Here is an 18,219-nt window from a genome sequence, read left to right on the forward strand (position 1 = left end):
ATGTCGGAAAAACTCAAGAAGAGGTTATCTCAAAGACAGCTTACTGGTTCCATAACCGAAGTCGACGGTGTTAAAACTTATCAACACATGTTACGTTCTACCAGACAGGAAGTAATATACAGTAGGTATCTTTATTTTGAAAGCACGTGATATCTACTGTTTTACCATCAAGAACGTTCTGCTAAACAGTGAATGAGGCAGACGCTGTTCAAGAGGAGAGGACGTGGCTGCAATACTCTGCCATCTCTCATCGCTGTTTCTCAAACAAAGAATAGAATTTTCTAAACAAATAAAAATGCGCCAGGGGTTTCTTCGGTGCAAACGATTTTTATGTACAGCGTATAATGCTGTATGACACTTTCAGCCAAGGCCCACGAAACTCTCAGCCACGGCCCGGCAGTGGCCTGTGTTGTTGGTACCTATAGCGGTGCCAGACGTACGATTATGGCTAACTTTAATCTTAAATCACATAAAAACTACTGAGGCAAGAGGGCTGCAATTTGGTATGTTTGATGATTGGGGGATGGATGATCAACATACCAATTTGCAGCCCTCTAGCCTCAGTAGTTTTTAAGATCTGAGGGCGGACAAAAAAGTGCGGACGGACAGAAAAATAGCCATCTCAATAATTTTCAGAAAACTAAAAGTAGCAATAACTGTAATAATTAAAGCACGGTTGTGCGGAAAACGAAAAAGAAATTCCTAAAAATTCAACTGTATTAATCCCCACATTCAAGTATGCAAAGCAGAACAAAAAGAAAAAAGAAAGTGGAATCAATCGAAAAATAGAAGCAATAAAAATACAATGGAAAAAAGGACAACACTGGCATCGAATGCATTCATGAGCATCACTCAGTAATAAAAAATAATTCTCTTAGAAGTAAAATACTTTAGCTCTGCGCAGCACTTCTAAGTGGTAACTCGCAACAGGCATACATCCTCACAGCAGTGTCAGTACTAAAGGACAAGTAAACACAACAGATTTCACTGATAAAAGGTTAATATAGAATTATCGATTATATGAAAACAAAACAAAACGTAAACTCTCTTTTCAGCTGAAGGACACCTTCAAGCTAATGGGTGAAAAAGAACACGAAGGATACGCCTAAATAAGTTACTCCCATAAAACTTGACGTCATTCAAAAAAGACGAAGATTATGGAAATCCAAAGGCTATTCCTTTAACGTCGTCCAATTACTTTTAAAATGTATTGAGGTATGCCGATGCAATCTAAGATGGAAGTTGGTTGGGGGGGGGAGGGTGATGGGGCAATGGACAGCTATATTACTCGATCAATTTCTCCCTCGAGACACTGAGTACGAGAGATAAAGACTCTATAATTCATCCATCAAAAATAGCCCAGACGTGGCGATTTAGCTCTCAAACTTTTCGCCCTTCTTGCACGTTCAGCAAGAAAAAAGAAGTCAAGAGAGAGAGAGAGAGAGAGAGAGATTGTGGTTACTTCCTGGATTCTTCAAACTTTCATACATGTTCAGTATGAAAAGAAGCTGTGTGTGTGTGTGAGAGAGAGAGAGAGAGAGAGAGAGAGAGAGAGAGAGAGAGAGAGAGAGAGAGGTTATTTACTTCTGAAAATCTTCATCCTTTCTTCACGTTCATGTCCATGTCCACCATGAAAAAACGAGAGAGAGAGAGAGAGAGAGAGAGAGAGAGAGAGAGAGAGAGAGTCATCTTCCAATTCTCTTATCGCCTCACAGACTTCCTTACCGCCCGACCCTCACCTCAGATCCTCAGGCTTCGATTTTCTTGCGCGAGTTTCTTGTTCGATCGAACCATCGCAAATATCGGATTTTCCGAAGTGTAAAATCAACGGATAAACATCGCTTGTTGTTTGACTTGTACAGTATGCGTTAGAAGACGGAGGATTCCACACTTTTCTTCTAATGGATATACTTGATAAGGAAACTTTCATCCTATTGAGAATATCCTCTATTTTATAGATTTTGTGTCGTGTGTGTGTGTGTGTGTGTATGTATGTATATATATATATATATATATATATATATATATATATATATATATATATATATATATATATATATATATATATATATATATATATATATATATATATTATACATATATATATACAGAGAAAGAAAGAGAAAAGAGTTGTAAAAAAAAGCTGGGGCATTAGGTAATTGAAAATAAGCATCTCCATTTCACTGGCTCCCTTAAAGAAAAAAGGCAAATAAATAGAATGACTGAAAAAAGAAAGAAAAATCCGGCGCAGGGAGGAGATGAAGAGCGATAATCCCAAATGACATGGCAATCACCATTCTCCTTCTCCCTCGGGCAGTAGTTACCTAACACTGACTATCTATTACCAACACGGCGTTGATCATCATTTACCCATTAATTATTCACAGCCTTCATCTTCCCTCGATATTCTTCCCATTCCCTATGATTTTCCAACGTTATCTCCCCTGACGCCATTTCCAATCTTCCATATCTCTCGCTTCCGGAATAGGGGTGAGGTAATGACGTCACGTTCGGGAAACAATGGAGCAATTTGTCTCTGCTGGTGAAGAGTACAGTTGCACGTTGCAAGGAATACGAAGGGCTAATTAGAGCAATACATTTAAGTGTCGAGACACGTCTTGCATATTATGGCAGTATATCGTGAGAGGTTTCTTTTATTTTTTTCCGAATCTTGAAACAAACAACCATTCATCAAAGGCAGCTAATGCCTAGAGTAAAATCTGATTCACGTACCATGATGATTTGCGGTAAAGGTAAAAAAAAAAAAAAAAACATCATTTTAACACCGGGGAATGAAACTGGTTGGCATGTCTTACGGACGTTTTGTACAAGAGAGAGAGAGAGAGAGAGAGAGAGAGAGAGAGAGAGAGAGAGAGAGTTATATCTCCGTTTATTATGGAAGACTCGGTGATGGAAAAGTATGGAAGAAGCAATGGCTACAGGCGATATTTCTTTATGGCAAGCAGAATGTCAATGCCGAATGGTCATACTGAGAAGTCACAGTGTCGAAGTGAGTCATTTCTAAAGCATCTGTAAGAACAGAAAAGTGAAAATAGATACTACAAGACAGTTATGAGTGGTGATGGAAACCAGTATGATGGTCTCATTACTTTAGGTAAGAAATGTTATAGATGACGGACGAATGAGAGCACAACAGTTATATACAGAGAACATGACGCTAGAAAGGTAGCAAGGGTTATGCAGAAAGTTGAAATTTGGAATGCAAAGCTGAATGTTGAGCGAAGCCTTCATGACAGTGAAGTATGGCTGATGAATGTGCAGAGAATGAAAACGAATAAGCCGTTGATAGTAAGTCTTCATGGAACAAATATGGCATTAGTGAAGTTAAAGGAGTTAAGCAAGCTAACAGTGCAGGCGTAGTTCAGTCTTGCATAGAAAACGAAATGCAGTCTAATACTGAAATTAGTGCGTCTTCCTGATGTCTGAGAGCAAGAAAGTTACGAAGGTGCTACAAACGAAAAACCAGAGGTGTTAAATTTGCAGTGACTGGATGAATACGTTCGAAGAAAAGTATGTCAGACATCCTGACATATAGCTGAAGTTGCTAAGAAAAAGAACTTTGTAGAGGAATCTCTCTTGAATTAAACTTAAAACAATCACATGACAACACCGAAAATAAGAAAAATACAGATATACAAATAATAAAACAAGCCTATTAGACCTGCTGTAGCCAATGACTACGTGCGAAGCGATACTGTGAAGACGAGATCAAGCTCTCATTTTTGCAAACACATAATACAACACCTTAATAAGGGGTAAAAAAAAAAGATGTAAAAAGTGCGCCGAATTTTCTTCGGCGTAATCGAGTTTTCTGTACAGCGTATAATGCTGTATGAAACTCTCTTCCACGGCCCATGAAACTCTCAGCCAAGACCCATGAGAAATGTCAGCCACGGACCGGTGATGGCCTGTGTTGTTGGCACCTATAGCGGTGCCAGACGCACGATCATAGCTAACTATAACCTTAAATAAAATAAAAACTACTGAGGCTAGAGGGCTGCGATTTGGTATGCTTGATGATTGGAGGGTGGATGATCAACATACCAATTTGCATCCCTCCAGCCTCAGTAGTTTTTAAGACCTGAGGGCGGACAGAAAAAGTGCGGACGGACAGACAAATAGCCATCTCAATCATTTTCTTTTACAGAAAACTAAAAAGGCGAGCACGGGAGGAAAACATGAACATCCCTCCTCTGTAATTAATATCAAACATGGCAGTATCACTGAACCTGAGACAATCCAAGAATATTCAGAAGTTTAATCAGCATCACTGGATGCCCCGTCAGGAAGTCTGTATGGACGCAGAGGGCATTCATTAATCCCACGACCATATCTTTCATGCCATGACATCGACGACTCAGCCGACACCGAGGAGATACGTCATCGCCTTCACAGCTGCTGAAGAAGCAAACAACTCGCGGTAGTACATGCATCATCATCATCATCATTTTCCCCGGCTAATGTTTGCTCTCGGTATCTTGCTTCAGTTCCCCCTATTGTTTACATAGTCCGCATGACAAGTGGCATACACGTGGGGGAAGACAGAAAGAGAGAGAAAGCGAGACAGAAGACTACAAGCATGAGACGATTCTCTTTCTTTATCTCACTATAGAGTTTTACTGTGTAACAGCGATAGGCTACAGTTAATAAACATCACATTTAAAATTGTCGTCACCCATCCGGAGCAACCCTTTCACTTTGGTCCCCATTTTAATTATGGAGAATGAAGGTACTTATTCCAGAGTTCAGAGGCCATAAGGTAATGTTGCTATTGTCGGAACACTGCCGTGTCGACCTTTTCTTATTTTACCATCATTATTGAAGGTGTATATGTATGTATATATATGCATATATATATATATATATATATATATATATATATATATATATATATATATATATATATATATATCAAGATAAATCCTTTTATTTACATCCGATTTTCCTTTTTATTTCTACCCCCCATTTCATTTCACTACTTCTCTGTCATTCGCAGTGCCCTCTAACCTCGATGCCCTCCTAGGCATCCATCTATCTGTCGCCCTCCGACCCTCCGTCGAATGAAGCTCGTATGTTGTTGACCGTAATAACAAGGGTTTGTGTTCTTTTGGCGCGTAAGCTGTTTTTGCCAAGCCCCTGGGGAGTCGCGGGGGAATGTCCTCGCCCTTCACAAATCCCCTACGCAAGATAAACAAAAGTCCCTCCAACATGGAGCGATGGCTTGAAGACCCCACGACTACTTGGGCATGTTAGGAATAATAGGTTGGGTGTTGTTGGGTCAACAGAGAAGATGGGGGACGCCGCCTACGGATCTGCGTGTTCGTGTTCGACGCAACCTTTTTTTGTTTTCTGTAGGAGAACACTGTTGAGACGGCTGTTTGTCTGCCCGTCCGCGCTTTTTCTGTCCGCCCTTAGATCTTAAAAACTGTTGAAGCTAGAGGGCTGCAAATTGGCATGTTGATCATTCGCCCTCCGGTCATCAAACATACCAAATTGCAGCCCTCTAGCCTCAGTAGTTTTTATTTCATTTAAGGTTAAAGTTAGCCATGATCTTGCGTCTGGCAACCTAATAACACAGGCCACCATGGCTGGCTGAGAGTTTCATGGTCCGTGGTTGAGTTTCATACAGCATTATACGGCCGCGGCTGTCGCAGGTTCTGTCAGATGACAGGGCGGCTTGCAGCACAAAGTAAAACTGATTTAAAGAATGCGTCCCAGTTGGTCAAAAATCTGCAGTGGTCAAGCAGTTACTGAATATAATCCAGTTATTAACACTGGTGAAGCCACCCAAAAATATTGGAAAAAATTAAAAAGTATTGGTTGTATTTTTTGCATTTGCATTGTCTGGTTGCTGTGTAGTAAAACTGCGACGGCAAAGCATTCATTGAAAACCTGTAAGTTACATTATCTTCATTAGAATCTTAAGGAAAGACGCTTCTTGTCTGTATTTATGCAATAAGAAAAAGAAAGTTACTTTTAAAAATTCAGCGTAAAAGAATTTACTAAATATATTTGCTCGTTATAATTGTAGCAGCCACTAGGAAATGTTGAAAAATATCTATTGACTATATTTTGATGAATGGGAGGGCAATGGTTAAAACGTTAAAAACACAAAAATTTAGAAGTGGTTAGGCAGTTCTGAAAAAGTGCCGGTCATAATTATTGCTAAAAATATAAACTGTTTCGGTTTGACGGATGCGCCAAACGATGGAAACCCATGCTTTTATACGTTTGGGAAACAAAACTATTCGGGAGTTTGCGCGCGAGAAACAAGAGTGGCAATTAAATAACATGCTAATAAAGATCAACTACAAAGAAGAAGTATACCTTCACATAACTGGCAACATAAATCATAAAAACTAAAAACGTGATCTTTCAGAGTGGTTTCATAGCTTCTGTTACGCTTACGAGCATCGGTAGCAATAAGCTGCAAGGGAGCGCTGAATGGTCTATTTGCGTAGCACTTAAGAATGTCCGAAGTAACAGCGTAGCCCATAGCATTTTCCAGAGTTTACAGTCTATGTTGGTTTTCAAAATGATTACAAGACATGGGATTTAGACAGCGAAACATGACATATAAGTACATACATACATAATATACACACATTATACATATAATAAACATATATACATATGTATATATATATATATATATATATATATATATATATATATATATATATATATATATATATATAGAGAGAGAGAGAGAGAGAGAGAGAGAGAGAGAGAGAGAGAGAGAGAGAGAGAGAGAGAGAGATCGGTGTGTTTGTGTGTGTGTGTGGTCTAAGGCTTCAGGGACACGTAGTCTCTCCCCTCGAAGAAGCATCTGCACGGTAGATTTTTCCGTAGTCATAAGCAGTCTTGTCGATAAAACCCACATAACTTGTTTCCTTGTTTGGCCATTACATGATAAGGAGAATGTGTGTGTGTAGGAAAAAAGGATATGGTCTTCTGTCACACTTTTCTTCATATTCCTCAAGTGCTAGATTACATATGGCTTCCACAATTAACTTGATAATCCTTAAAAGTCTCAAACCTTTATAAAGTCTTCATGGAGGGATAAACACATGTTTTCATCAGCACTTTTCGAATAGGCTAAGTATATATTACATGTATACATATATACATAAAGTCTCATATATATATATATATACACATATATATATATATATATATATATATATATATATATATATATATATATATATATATATATATATATATATATACACTATATATATATATATATATATATATATATATATATATATATATATACAACTTTCTTTATTTTACAAGAAAAAGTTTTGGATACATGCGTCAGTATAGAGCCTTAAGATCCTTATGGTGAAATAAATAAAAAAAAAAATTCTCACGGGCTAAATCTCAGTGGTGACAAGCACATCCAAAAAGTGTGAAGAATAGAGAAGTAAAGTCACAGTAGCTATTACGGAAACACACACAAATGTAATTGTAATAGCCAAAATGCCCTCTTAACTCCTCAAATTCTAATATATATATATATATATATATATATATATATATATATATATATATATATATATATATATATATATATATAATTTTTCTTTACATTCAAAACATCTCAGACCCTATCTTCATTTATCATTTTATTTTACTTTAATGGATAACCTTGCGAAAACAAACATTTCCTTTTCCTGACAGGAAATATAATTAATATTTATACCTTTTCTACATACAGCGTACGTGTCTTAAATCTTGCAGTCAACACGAAGCCTCACTCCGAGGGGGAATCATAGCAGTAGCACTGGAGAGAGAGAGAGAGAGAGAGAGAGAGAGAGAGAGAGAGAGAGAGAGAGAGAGGCTGACATACAAACAAAGAAAACCAGCACCGACAGCAAAACGACAAAGGTACTGATTATGTTCAACCAAATCGCCCACATAAGTATCCTCAAGAACTCTGTCCACATTCTCAACAAGCTTAAGACGAGCAAGATTCTCCTTCCTTCTCCACCCACAAAAGCCATTTTCTCATTCTCCTTCCTCAACAATTTCATATTTCACTCACATAACATTGCTATTCGAAAGACAAGAATGTTGATCCACCTAATTGATTCCTTCCACTTACGGATATCGGCTTTACACGGGTACTGACCACGAGATCAGGAGGGAAGTGGTCTAATCTGGTCGTCCGCAAATTAGAACGCGAATATTCTACCATTTAAAAGGCTTAAAAGTCTTTATCTTACAACAATATGTTAGGACGATTACAGACACAAATGGTATCCACATTATACAAAGACAGTATTTAAGATGCGAATAAATTTCCGGAAAATAACGAGCGAACAAAACAAAATACAGGACACTAAGCATTACATTTCGTAAGGCCATCGGTATATTTACGTTTAAGGGGTTAATGTAGCATTAAAAATGTGTTAAAACGAAAATAACTTTTCAAAACGCGACTAGAATGAAAGGGAATTTTGCTTGAGTACCAGAGAAAGAGAGAGAGAGGCTGTATAATTTATAACAATTTATTGAACAAACAACTGCAAATCAAACAAACAAGAAAAAGTAGGAAAGGAGAACATTGACCAATATATTCGCAGAATCATGAGGCTACAGAAATTTCAAACGCTCAGTCATCAAGAAGGAAGAGATAAACGAAAATAACGTATTTATCAAGACCAGTACCTTAACAGAGCAAAAACCATCGATAAAATCGGAAATAATTCAGGCCCACAGAACAAATATGTCCGAATATAGTTCGAAACCAGTGACGCATAACAGATGGCTCCTTCCAATTAGCGCTGCCAAATGGGTGTTACTATTCCCCTCACCCCACAGCCCTCCATCCAAACCACCCGTGCTGCCCACTTCACCCTCTGTCCCCATAAGAGACCTATGAGCAGGGTGGGACTTCAAAGAGGGAGTGACCTGCGTTAGACAGAGGCTTATGGAAGGGAGGAACTTACTAATGGAGGAGAGGGGCCTGTAGTAAGGATGTAGGAAGAGAAACACTAAGGAAGATAGGTATCTATGAGGGAAGGGGGCATACGTAAGAGAAATGTCCTCTGGAAGAGAGGAACCCATAGAAAGGAAGTAGTTATAAAAGATGGCACCTACAAAAGTGCGATAACCATGGAAGAGAGACGCCTACCCAAGGAAGTGAGATTCCTAAGAATGGGAGTGACCTATGGGAAGGGAGGTGCCTACCGAGGTGAAACATCTATGGAAGGGACCTAACACTGGGAAGGCGGGGACATATGGGCAGGGAGGAACCTACGACAGAGACAGGGATGAGGGACCTATGGACATGAGTCTCCTGGAAGAGTGGGGCAAGGTCTGTCTTCATTTGCATAAAGTCCTGGAGGTCGAAATCAATTCATGTTATTACACCTTTTCTTGGATATCTATTCGCTCTGGTACGTCATTAGCCATAGCTCCTTCTGGTCGAATGGCAATTAACAACTACCAATTTGTTTTCATTAGTATCTCGTCCCTCTTTTCATTTATGGCCTTGTGCAAAGAAAAAATTATAGTCTCTCTCTCTCTCTCTCTCTCTCTCTCTCTCTCTCTCTCTCTCTCTCTCTCTCTCTCTTAATTAAAAATGATGAGAACCTGATGAGGTTATGCATGTTTTACACGAATGTTTCATGAAAAATATCAAAATTTTCAGGAAAAAATACTGGAAGTTATTTACCTATTACACCTGTATTTTTCAATGACTTTCATACCGTTTTGCCAGTAAATCAGCTCAAGACGAGACTTGGCTATTGAACCTAACACCTTGTTTATGATAAATCAGGCTACCGCGTCTGACTACATGAAACAAGTTCACGAACACCGTGTTAAGATATGACGCTGCGCAACAACTAAGTATTCATCTTACTTGAGGATGCCGTGAATAAAACTGCAACATGCGGAGCTACTGACTTTGACTTTCGTTATATAGCAAGGTTTGGCTTCAACAATTCCAGGTATCATTCGAAAAACGACAAAAAAACAGCTGCGGGAGGTAACGGATTCGAACGTACGTACTTATTCCTAAGGTTCATTAACATATGCAGCTTTTCGTACCTTCTAAATTTCTCGTCATAATTTACGCAAAATTTTCGTGTACGGCCAGGTGTAATCATCTCCAAACTACGGGAGTACATGCATGCATGCTTATGAACGTGTTCGAGGATTCCTGTGTGCGTATATTTGTGTGTGGGCTTCAGCAGAGGCGTTGCAGGTAAGCAACCATCTCACTAGTGAAGGGGCAAGAACACGGACTCCATCAGCCCTTCTACTGCTGGACTCGAATGAGTGGGCAGGGCTATATTAATCCGGAGAACCTACAGTAGGCGAGAGAGAGAGATTGTTCATGTATGTATGTAAGAGGAGAAAAAAAAATAAATTCTACGCAGCAGCTAAAAATTACATTGAGAACACTAGTGTATAAATACTAACACATACACACGCGTGCACTACATTCATACGTAGCTCATATGTACCCAGAGAGAGAGAGAGAGAGAGAGAGAGAGAGAGAGAGAGAGAGAGAGAGAGAGAGAGAAATTGTTCAAGTATGTAAGTAAAATAAGAAGAAACAATTCCACGCTGCAGCGAAAATTAACAATAAGAATACTAGTGTATCAATACTAACACACACACCCGTACGCTACATTCATATGTAGCTCATTATATATATATATATATATATAGAGAGAGAGAGAGAGAGAGAGAGAGAGAGAAAATAATTCATGCTCCAGCGAAAAATAAAATTTGAAAATACAAGATAACATTGAAAATAAAAATGTATCAATACTAACACATACACACTCGTACACTACATTCATATGTCGCCCATATATACAGAGAGAGAGAGAGAGAGAGAGAGAGAGAGAGAGAGAGAGATCCCGCAGGAGTAAAACAGAAAGGCGTTGCTAGAATGACGATGTATATTAAGACACGCAGTGGGAGGCTCGGGTATTACAAAAGATTCGTGTAGAACCCTTTATTGCCAGTGAATTAAGGAGAGGGAGTTCGGGGTAATTAGGATGGTAGGCACGGATACTAACGTCTATATGAGAGAGAGAGAGAGAGAGAGAGAGAGAGAGAGAGAGAGAGAGAGAGAGAGAGATTCAGATAATTCTGATAAACTTATCCACAGAGAACGTAGAATGATGCTGTAGATGTGTTTTGTATGAAAATTAGGAAGGGAAATGGTACTCAGAAAAGTTAAAAGTTAAGTATACCTTTGTTTTACCAGACCACTGAGCTGATTAACAGCTCTCCTAGGGCTGGCCCGAAGGATTAGACTTATTTTACGTGGCTAAGAACCAGCTGGTTACCTAGCAACGGGACCTACAGCTTATTGTGGAATCCGAACCACATTGTACCGAGAAATGAATTTCTATCACCAGAAATAAATTCCTCTAACTCTTCATCAGCCGGCCGGGGAATTGAACTCCAGCCCATCGAGGGCAGTCCGCAGCTCTACCGTCTCACCCAACAAAGAGCTGGTACTCAGAAAAGATTACAACAATTAAACATTGACCTGAACAAGCTTGAGTGACTCTGCAGGACTTATCAGTTGCAAACCAAACCTCCATTTTTCTATATTTTATTGAAACAATTTTCACAAAAATGTGACTCAATTGTTGGCCTGTGTCTACTTGATTTTGATGGGTTCTGTTATTGACTGAGACCAAAACAAATAAATCGAGACGTAGGATATTTCAACAAATGTCATTTTAAACATTCATTCTAAGATCTGTAAGTAATGCCCACTTTACTGAATTGCCCCTTCAGTCATCCACCCGGCAGACCCAACTTGACGTACATCACTTTTGCAAAATATGAAAGAGGAGTTTAGCTCTTAATATATTGAATATGTTCCATTTCATGTTTAAAAATATATATAGTTATATATATATATATATATATATATATATATATATATATATATATATATATATATATATATATATATATATATATATATATATATATATATGTGTGTGTGTGTGTGTGTGTGTATGTTTATATTACGCCGTTTTCTAAACAGAGGAAGGTTCTCGAACATAGACAAGACAATGATCACTACCACACTGAAGTTTAAACGCCGACTGGAACCCAGCCTTCCCCCACCCCTATCCACAACCCCACCCCCTACACCAACCACTTCCCACATCTACACTGAAAGATTAAGTAATGCATCAAAACCCCATTCCAGCCAACCTTTAAAAAAAAAAGAGAAAAAATAAAAATGACATATTCTTCACCTCTTTCTCGCACGCACTCTCCGCTTCCTGGATGCTGAAGTCCTTCCCTTCGAAGACCTTTTTCACAGCATCTATCCAACATTTTCTGTCTTCCTCCCCGCCTTCCTCCTTACTTTTACACTTTCCATCAACCTGTCACCTCAATTTCTTTCCACATAACCACCTTCTCAAAATACACTGAAGGTGGCCATTTTTACACTTTTTTCACGTTTCTGAATCTCATTTCTTACACTTTCAACTCTTCTTTGGCCACGTGTTAACCACACATTTCATCTCCACGACTTAAATTTTTCTGTCATTCGCATTCATCATCCACACTTCACCTTCAAAAAGGAGAGTTAGCTCAACAATCCTTCCATAGTTTCCCACCTTGGCTTCCGTAGAAACTCCAGGTTTTCCTCCCAACTTTGGCATATACTGTTATCCTTCTTGCTTCACCTAATTTGTGACACATCTTTTCTGTCATCATATATATATAATTAATATATATATATATATATATATATATATATATATATATATATATATATATATATATGTTTGTATTTTTACATGTGAAAAAGGCGTGAAGTTGCAATCCTATTCCTCTGGCCATTTGGTGGTGTTAAAACACACAAGCAGCAAAAATTTTCTTTCTTTCTTCCTTTCATTTTTGACAATAAGTACCTAGCTTCTATTCGCCCTGGGGGAAGTTAAGTATACCTTAGTTTAACCAGACCACTGAGCTGATTAACAGCTCTCCTAAGGCTGGCCCGAAACATTAGACTTATTTTACGTGGCTAAGAACTAATTGGTTATCTAGCAACGGGACCTACAGCTTATTGTGGAATCCGAACCACATTATACCGAGAAATTAATTTCTATCACCAGAAATTAGTTCCTCTAAGTATTCATTGGCCGGCCGGAGAATTGAACGCGGGCCTAGCAGAGTGCTAGCCGAGTACGATATCGACCCATGCAATGAGGAGCTTTCCCTGGGGGAAGGCAGCTGCTCCATCATTAAGAGGGTATTATTTTCTATCACTCGGTCTATTGCATTAGCACAGGCATCTACAGGGTAGCATTTCCCATGTTATACTGCTCACTACCGCCAAGGTGGTTGTCAGTTTTAAATTGACCAGTTGGGCATTCATCACTCTCAAAGGGAACATGACACTCACTGAAATCTTGCTTTTCTCTAGAGCCACACTCTAAATGATGAAATTATGTACAGACCTCTACTAAAAGCAAGATAACAGTCACCGCCACATTCATCTTTTAGTTAGCCTATCAAAAATGAACCTCGAAACACAAAGTTTCCCGCTAGCTAGCTGCATATTGATATTTGATCATCCACCCTCCAATCATCAAACTTACCAAAATCCAGCCCTCTAGCCTCAGTAGTTTTTATTTTATATAAGGTTAAAGTTAGCCATGATCATGCATCTGGCAACTCTATAGGACAGGCCACCACCGAGCCGTGGCGTATACAGCATTATACGCTGTACAGAAAACTTGCTTGTACCGAAGAAACTTCGACGCATTTTTTACTTGTTTTTAGTGTCTTCAGGCCTGAGTTAGAAAGTAACTTTGTACTTAAAATATTGAATTCAAGTTCATGTTTAAACGTTTTCCTAACATCTACTTGAATCAAACCATTTTATTGTTGAAATCAGAAATTAGACACTTCATTAATTCATTTCTAGAATACTCAACAGATCATGAATCAAGTTTTCAACGATTCATCCAGATTTAGTTTCAAACTTTTTCTTTTTATATTATCCAAAGAGGGTGGCTCTTTACGCGGAAATCTAAATGGAAGGTCACTCTCCCAGTATCTATGTATGCAGACATGCTTCTTGCCAGAATTTTTCGGCATTTGGTGCCTCCTACAGTTCTGGAATCCAGATTCCCATTATGTGTACTGCAATACTGGATTCTAAGTAGCCTATGTAAAACAGCCAGTTGTAGGTTACATACCCAGATTTCCAGGTGTCTAGCGTTTTTGCTGCAAAGATTCTAGGTATGAATAGCCAGCTATATGTTAGACAGCCAGATCCGATGTAGGAAGCAGCTTCCATAAACATATACTTTTTTAATAAGATGCACTGTAAGTATACTATCCCATATAACTATCATGTTTGCGATAACAAGAATGCATTCTTTATGTTGTACTTTCAAAATTGCATCAGCCTCCATAAAATATCGAAAATACCTTACCTTTTGAGAATTTCCTTAACAATATATGAAACTAACCTATGGCTAGCTATGTGATATATATCTGGGAATCTAGCACAGTTAGCTGAACTCATGAGTCCAAACATTACCCTACAGCTGGATGTGTTCTGCATGCCCAGAATTCGTGAATGTGGCACACAGATACTCGACACTTAAAGTGAGGCCTACCCAAAACCCTGGGAATGTAGAACACACGCACTGGACACCCGGAAATGACGATATGTGGTCTATAGCTGGCTATATTCAACATACCCGGACTATGCGAATGTAGCACCGATACCAGACGCCCGGAATCCAAGAATTATCATCAGCCTATAAAGAAATACGACGCATTTAAATAAATAATGAATATACCGCTTGGTGAACTTGAAGCAATCACCTTTAAATTTTTAATAAAAGAGAAATCAGTTGACCAAACAGCAGCATAGCTAGATGCTGAGGCTTGAATGAACATTCTACCTTTAATTATGAAGGAAATTCAAACATCAGAAATAATAAAGGCCCAAAAATATTAACTTTTATGTGGCTATTCTGATTTAAAAAATAAGAAACAGTCGTAAATTTTGCATACAAGATGAGTTCAGTTTTAATCAGAACTCTTGAGTATCAAGAAATAACGAAATATTGTACAAACTCCCAAACCAGATAAAAGAGCACGACAAACTGACCTAATACGAACTCTGTATAGAGTCAAAAAGCGACATACCTGCACACTCCCAAAGCAGTTGTTAATAACTAAAAATACTAAGAGTGATACGCATAGTTTTAATCAGCATTCCGTGCTTGGAAGATAAAAGCAAAAACACCTAAACAATGGCTCAAAGAGTTAAAAATAATAATGAGGAGAGTCCCTTTGGACACTGGAGGTGTGAATGAGCTGGAGGCGCTCAGGAAGTGCCTTGTTGTCCACTTGTTGGCGCTGTGGTCGAGTCAGGTGAGGAGATTGAGTAGGAGGGGGGCAGGGGGGCCGGTGCCATGAAAGTAGGGAGACCTTCCCTCATTGGGTGGGGGTTAAGGGCAGGAAGGAAGAGGTGTGACCATTAGCCTATGGACGTCCAAAAGGATATGAAGGGAACGGGGGAGGTATGCGGATGTGGGCGGCCAGATTTAGTGTGAGAAAGTTTTGCAGAGAGAGAGAGAGAGAGAGAGAGAGAGAGAGAGAGAGAGAGAGAGAGAGAGAGAGAGAGAGAGAGACTGTTGTATTGGTGAATAAATAAATACCTTAGTTCTGGTTCCTTAGACTCTATTGTCATCTCAGCGTGTATGACGACAGACAGGTAGAACCAATCAATTAATATTAATCTCATTACTCTAAGAAAGAATCCAAAGACATTGTCTCAATTTCTCGTCAAAAATGAATTAATAACCATATTATTTTATTATTACGTAAATTTACGTAATTCAGTCCATTAAACAAGAAGTGCTTATCAGTGACAATTAATCTCTCGAAATTTCTATATGAAATTTACAGACTATTAGACAAGAAAGGAGAAACACCTATCACCTACGTATTGGGATCTACGCATATTGTTAAAATCAATTAATGATTATATATATATATATATATATATATATATATATATATATATATATATATATATATATATATATAAAGATAAAATACCCTGCTAAGTAAAGGACAACAGACAGTCGGAAGGCCTCGCAGCACTCCAGTGTTTTCCTCTCCATGGATTTTATCTTTATTTATATATTCATCACGTTCCATATTTTCGTGATTCAGATACACACACACACACACACACACACACACACATACTGTTTATATATGAATTTTTGTCACATGCACCGTGGCTTTTTTTATATTCACAAACATTAAGCTACAAATGTCGTTTAACAACCAGTTCACTCTACCTGGGGAATAACATACACCGGAGGGGAATGATAAGCGATAATGGATTCGTCACCAGGGAGATTCGAACTCCCGACTTACAATGACGATTTTCACCACTGAGGTCTCAAGGGGAACAGTGGAGTTTTTGTTCAAGTTAGCAAAAACAATCATCCAACGAAACAGGCTAAGGAAAAATGCACTGGAGGGAAACATCAATGAGTTTCGTTTTATAAAAGAGAGCTTTTGGAAGAATATGAATATCAGTCAAGGCAGTTATAAACTTGATACATTAATCTCAAAAGAAATATGAGATTTAATTTCAAAAGAATTATGAGAATTGATACACTAATTTCAAAAGAAATATGAGAAATGTATCAATTTCAAGAAAGCTATAAAGCCAAAACCGGTCATGATTTACACACAGTTATTCATTTCCCTATGGTTAGGTGAGGTATAACCACGTGTCAGAATATAATCGACATATCGTAATACAATGACATGGCTGTTTAGACATATATGTAACTGTGCCTTCCATAAAACTATGACGAAATTATTCTTGAATATCTGGTGGTTTTATAAATAACTTTCATCTTGACATTATACGCTGAAAATCAAATAACCTTACTTTAAAACTGAAAGTTAAAGAAATGTACGAGAATCATTAAATCTAGACCTCGCCTATGTAATGAAAAACCCATACTTGAGTATATATTTACTATCCCAATTCACCCGGGACTGAGGTAATAAAATAATGACAGATGTAAGAAAACCAGAGCTATTCTTCAACTTTATTTAGGACACAGACACAGATACTAAATCATCTGCTTCAGGAACAGTGTGAGAGCTTCAGGAAAATAGAAGTCTTCAAAGGAATTTGGAAGTCACATCAAATAAAAAAGAGAAAGAAATCATGACACCTATATACCTGGAACCCAAATATACCGTAAATGTTGGGAGCTTTTCAGGAACCTCCACTTCCCTTTCCTAAAATTTTGACGTTAATGGAAAAAATATAATTTCAACAAAAAACCAAATATTTTTACCAGCAAGAAACAAAAAATTGCAATCACTAAATGTAGTAAAAACTGAGCAAGGCAGACGAGTACAATTCCTAATTATTCGTGAACAACCAATGGCAAAGAATACAATTTCCAATGGAAAAAAAAATTCCTCCGGCTATGGGGATATACAGTATCGCCCGAAATTGCATTTTGTGTGGCAGAGTGGCAATATTTCTTTTTAAGTTGTCCTTAATTACTCTTCAGCCGTAAAAAAAAAATGACAACACATGCATCCTCATTTATGTCCCGAGAACTTCCCATACAATCTCTCATTATAGATAATATACGAACGACAGCCAGCGGCAGAGCCTCCCTTGCCCTGTCCGGATCGTCACTCCCGGGTAAATCAGAGTGCTAAACAAATCAAATTAAATTAAAAAAAAAAAGAGAAGTTTAATATGTGGATGAAAGGGTGTGGTGCAGACAACGAAAAGATGGCGAAATGTTCTTCTTCACGCACCCTTAAAAACGCTGACATGAAAACACAATGTGACACTGATTGGTTGCTGAAAAACCACCTTATACGGTAAAATCAGTAGCTTCTGGTGACAAGTCAATTACGAAGGACAATGCCTGTACAAAACTTAACGTAGATTCTATTCCCGTTTTAAACTTGAAATGGGGGAAAGCTTGCTAAGTAAGTAAGAGGCCTAATTTTTATTCGTTCTACATTAAGCTTTTGAAATAAAAAAAAAAAATTTTTACCACTATCTCAAAGACGCAGCCAAAACACACACACACACAAAATGACACACGAAGTGCACAGGATATAGTCAGTTAATCATTATTATGTAACTAACCGACGTCTATTGTC

The 18,219-nt window shown here is 38.1% G+C and overlaps 1 protein-coding gene and 1 long non-coding RNA gene across 7 annotated transcripts in view; one reads left to right on the forward strand and one right to left on the reverse strand.

Annotated features, from left to right (window-relative positions):
• LOC136845709 (uncharacterized) overlaps nt 1-18,219 on the forward strand; it is a 257,178-nt gene that overhangs the window by 121,303 nt on the left and 117,656 nt on the right. The gene's annotated exons all lie outside the window — the stretch shown is intronic.
• LOC136845708 (uncharacterized) overlaps nt 1-18,219 on the reverse strand; it is a 191,271-nt gene that overhangs the window by 81,085 nt on the left and 91,967 nt on the right. The window contains exon 1 of one of the 6 annotated variants that reach the window (XM_067115881.1): nt 14,745-14,804. The exons of the other annotated variants lie outside the window; for them this stretch is intronic. The gene's annotated coding sequence lies outside the window, so the exon portion shown is untranslated. Of the gene's footprint in view, nt 1-14,744; nt 14,805-18,219 lie in introns of those variants that run through there. 6 annotated transcript variants of the gene reach the window in all.

This window comes from Macrobrachium rosenbergii, chromosome 14 (assembly GCF_040412425.1).
Source record: "Macrobrachium rosenbergii isolate ZJJX-2024 chromosome 14, ASM4041242v1, whole genome shotgun sequence".
Lineage (NCBI taxonomy): Eukaryota > Metazoa > Arthropoda > Malacostraca > Decapoda > Palaemonidae > Macrobrachium > Macrobrachium rosenbergii.